Below are 5,066 nucleotides of genomic sequence, written 5' to 3' on the forward strand. Positions count from 1 at the left end.
CTTTCAGTAATGACCTTCTGTGACTTACCCTCTTTGTGTAGGGTGTCAATGATCATCTTCTGGACCATTGCCAAATCAGCAGTCATTATTATGGTTTCAAAGAACAAGAGATACTCTGAATTTATACTGTAGAGATGGTCATTTATTGAAACTCAAATGTAAATATTCTAATATTTTGAGATACTGGATGTTTGACCTTCATGAGCTGTAAGCTCTAATCATCAAAATTAAAAAAAATTAAAAACATTGAAATGTTATACTTAACATGTAATGAAAATTGTTGTCTTACTGATTACAAATTAAATGACAAAAATTGTAGTAGTAACATACTTTACACACTGTAGGTAATATGTGTATACCGTACCCACTGTATATATATTGTGCATTAAAACTGCTGTTCCATGAAAATATCCTCAGCTTAGCGATGATATATTATTTAGGCACAAAAAAAGTAAAGCAGCTGAAATAAATGTTTGCAATACAATATATGTGTTTGTTTTAAGTTTATACCTGCTTCTCCATCCTCTCTTCTATAGCTGTTACTGTGTCGTGGTTTTTGTGTTCATCCATTCCACACAAATAGCAAATGCACTGCTGGTCAGTACGACAGTAGATGTCTAACTGTTTATCATGTTTGTGGTAGATCATCTCCTGTAGTCTTCCCATGGCGTCCATCAAGATGTGCTTCTTACCCTCAAAAAATCCTCATATATTGTTATTATATGTTATGTTATATATTGTATATAAAGGTGATTTTGACAGTAGGAGTTGAGACACACCAAACAGGACTTTACTGCTTTGTATTTTCTTCCAGTGCAAATGTCACACTCCACATCTCCAGGTCCAGCATAAGCTTGAGCAGCAACAGCAGAATGGAGTTTTGTCTTCTTCGATTTCTCCACCACTTCAGCAAACACCGCATTTTTGCCTAAGACAGGCCTTGGAGTGAAAGACTGCCTGCACTGGGGGCAGCTGTAAACTCCCTTATGATTATGACTCCCTTATTATCTTGATTCCAGCAGCCTGTAATATAGTTCATAAAGTAACTGTGTCCACAGGGAATGGTGGAATCCTTCAGTAGATCCAGACAAACTGGACAGCTGAACTGGTCCTGAGCCACTGAAATGCTGGCTTCTGCCATTTTAGACAGAGAGACGTGCAAGAGCTCAACAAAACTGACCTCTTAGTACAATTATATTATAGTAATACTGTAGTATATTATAGTATTTACTACACTTTATTAGTGTATACTATATCATAATGTAATATTAACTACAGTGATAATCAGTGAGTTACTATAGGATAGCCTACTATAAGAAAATATATAGTGTGTTCAGTGTTCAATGTTCAATGGTGCTCTCTGTACCACTCTGTACTTTTCGAAACCGGTACAGATAGATATAATTTGTATTGTCGTCTAAAGGACATTTTGTAAGGCAAACAATAATTAAGGTTTATTTATTTATTAAACTTTTTTTTTTTTTGCCTTACAATACTTTAACTACATGACAACAATTCTCAGCCCTCGCGTTGTCTGTCTTGCGCTACTGACGTATGTGACGTTTCACAGTGCTTCGCGCCAGTTGCGCGAACGGATTTTAAGACACCGTTAGAAGCAAGAAAGTTTAATTACTGTCAAATTCGTCCTGCTATTTTATTACTGGTGAGATTGGGGGTCTCTCATGGTTACAAGCAGTACCTTTTCTAGGCATAGGCAAGCTAGGCTGTCGCCTAGGGTGCCACCAGCTGGAGGGGGCACCAATGAGTGCACATACTGGCACTTAATTTTAGCAGGGTTGTGATAAAGAGTGGCACGGTCACCCTGAAATATGATTGCCGCCCCCACTGGATCCCCCAAAATTATCGGGCTACAGTACTGTCAATCTGACGATGCCTGTATGCCACTAGATCAGAGCGCTGTCAATTGCTGCCTGATTGTTGCATGCAAAGTTTATATTTGGAGCGCTCAACAACACAATTAGGATCAATGGACTATGTCAGTGCTGCTTTGGCAAGGTAATGCTTTTTTTGCCATGCAAAAGCTCAAAGGCCAATTTAAAATATTGGTACAGTAAAAAGTGCACAAAATCGGTAATTTGTTTAGGCAGTATTTGTGGGAGTTGAGAAATCATGTTGCGAAATTGGTCCAAAAGGTGTGCGTTTTTGCACCAATGCATTGTTAGAGGATCAGTGTGTAATGTATTATTCCCATATTAAACTTTAACAGCCAATTAAAAATATATATATATTGGTATAGTAAAATTTGCTAATTTATGAGATCAATACATCCTTTATTAACCCTTAAATGCATATCTCGGGTCTTTAGCGGCCCGGGACATCATTCTCTACCCTCTCCCTCCTTCATTTTTTTAAGTTAGACATCAACTTTCTTAGTATTCCTCAATCTATTAATTATAAACAATATAACAAGAACAAAATATAAAAGTTTTCTGATTAATTTTTTGTAAAAAGTGTATTGGGTCGCTAGAGACCCGAGGTATATAAATGTGTAAGTATTTTTTCCTGCGCAACTATATTTACATATCAGATGACTCAATATGTGCAATGCATCTTTTTTTTTCCTCAAGGTGGCACTGTTTGATACACAATGATGATGTGACGTTTCACTCATAATTACCGCAGGCATAAAACAAACGAATATCATCAGCAAAAATGTAACTGGTTTGAATGGCTTTACTGCAGAGCAATTACTATATGCAATGAAATATAAATATAAATGTCACTGTCATTTGATGCTGGATGTGGTGAAATATAAGCTGCCAGTGATCAAAATATTGAATATGAAGTAATTGAAAATGATAGTTTTGAGAATATGGCTGATATCGTGAATATGAGGCAGATGCTGAATGTACTGTAGAAGTGCACTTTGACGATGACAGCGATGGTAAAATCATCTGCTCAAATTGAACCCTTTTAAGGTTCAAAAGGTAACGAAATATGCTTTATTTTATTCTTCTGTAATTGTTCTTAAAATATCAAGAGAGTTTTTTGCTATTGCAGCAGTTAGAGATCCATCCGTGCTGTATATATAGGGTCACTAAAGACCCGAATATGTAATAATGATTGGCGAAATATTCATGCATTTAAGGGTTAAACCGCTTTGTTGGGGTGGGAATGATCTTACGGAAGTGTCGAAATGCTGAATCAATTCATTCACTTCTAACAGTGCTTAAAGGGAGCAGCATCATACACATAGAGGGCAAAGTGTTGCGTATTTAAAGGGGAAGTTCACGTCACTGAGTAAAAAAAGGGTTAAGTAGCTACATTCTGATTACTTTTATGCCACTGATCAGGCTTTTATGTAGTTTGGGGTAACCAAGGGTTTTATAGGTTTGACTGAAATAATAATGCAATAACTGACACTTTAAATCAATGTTTCAATTAACAACAACAAAACAGTTAAACAAAAAACAGATAAAGAAAACAAGTAGCCATTGATGATAACTAAACATGCAGGCCTTTCCAAATCCAAATGTAATGAAATTAATTTATGTGTGATGACAATTTCTTAGGTACTAGGCATTGTTACATAGGGTTAAACAGGCATCTAGTGGCTACACAATGGTATTACAGATAATAAATTGTGCAACATTTTTATCTTAACAGTCAATTTACAAATAATGCGTTCATACTTGTGGAACTCACAATGCACTGAATCTCCACAAATTAGTGTTGTTACTAAGACAAGCAATCTGAATGTGACAAGAAACTGAGGGGGGGTTAATAGGGATTTCGCCTAGGGTGTCAAAATGGCTAGAAACGGCCCTGGTTACAAGGAACGCCAAATTACCCTTTCCAAATCTGTGTATTAAATTGACCAAACGAAGACCACACTTCCCAGCGAAGATATAGGCAGTGGTAAGTTAAGTCTCTTATTAACCTTGTCAGTTCACTTACTATCTCATGAATTATTGGTTAAAGTAAGCGTATTATATTATTTAACTATAGCATACGTTTTGATGTGGCTGTGATATCTATAAATGCTAAGTTTTTGGCTGAATGTTGCCATAGAAACTGCTGCAGCGCATCGGTAAACTAACGCCATTCTACTGTACGCATTAAACTATATTAACTGCATGCAGATGATAAACAGGTTTTGGTCGAAATGATGGCCTATCACAGGGAAGCCCTGTGCATGGAAAAGAAAAACAAAATAAAGGATTTAAGACTGTGATTGGAAAGAAAGATGCATGTTTAGCCAAGAGTAATTACAGTTAGTAGAGGTCAAATTATATTCTCACTTTAATTATTTGATGAAATACGATATTTAATATAATATTTAATAAAATGTTCAATAGTATTTTGTCAGCTTTTGCACTGAAGGCATAGAAAATACAGCTTTTAAAGGGAAATCTGACCCCCAATTTTTTTTTTTTTTTAAGGAAACACTCAAGCCCAATGATAAAAAAAGAAGCAGCAGCACTCCACTAGCACAGTTAGCTCAAAATTAAAGGTATGCTTTAAAAATAAAAATCTTTGCACACCATAGCAACCTCCAACACCCAAGGGTTGCCTTCTCCAGACTGCATGTTTCTTGGTTTCTTGTGTACTTTTAGCTGTATATTTTGGTCATTATCCTGTTGGCGGCATTCATGAGACATTTGTGTTTCATTTCATCACTCTTCAGGAGGAATGAAGCATTTTTTTTATTAACTGTAAGAGTACCAACAAATGTGTCCACATCTGTTTGTGTCTGTGTTAAGTCACCCAAGTCCAGACTGTACTGGTTTTGTTAGTAATCTTTGCCTTTCTTTCAGATAGTGTTACCAGGCATTGTGCAGAGGCTGGAGAGTCTTCTGCAGTGAGGACTGCCTGTGCTAGGCCCTACTCCAGCCAAGTCAACTTTGATGAAATCCTGTCATCAAAGGCACTCCAGTTAAGCCATCCATTCCAAGGACTTGGAAAATAACAAGTAAGAGTCAATCATAATTGTAAATAAGACACAAAACTTAGTGCATTTACCAGTAATACATTAACTTGTGTGTGTGTGTGTGTGTGTGTGTGTGTGTGTGTGTGTGTGTGTGTGTGTGTGTGTGTGTTTTTGT

At 36.5% G+C, this 5,066-nt stretch overlaps 1 pseudogene; it reads right to left on the reverse strand.

Moving 5' to 3' along the window:
- LOC107689252 (E3 ubiquitin-protein ligase Midline-1-like) overlaps positions 1-1,141 on the reverse strand; it is a 7,734-nt pseudogene extending 6,593 nt beyond the window's left edge.
- Positions 1,142-5,066: the final 3,925 nt, after the last annotated feature.

The sequence above is a fragment of the Sinocyclocheilus anshuiensis genome, unplaced genomic scaffold (genome assembly GCF_001515605.1).
Source record: "Sinocyclocheilus anshuiensis isolate Anshui unplaced genomic scaffold, SAMN03320099.WGS_v1.1 scaffold882, whole genome shotgun sequence".
NCBI lineage: Eukaryota > Metazoa > Chordata > Actinopteri > Cypriniformes > Cyprinidae > Sinocyclocheilus > Sinocyclocheilus anshuiensis.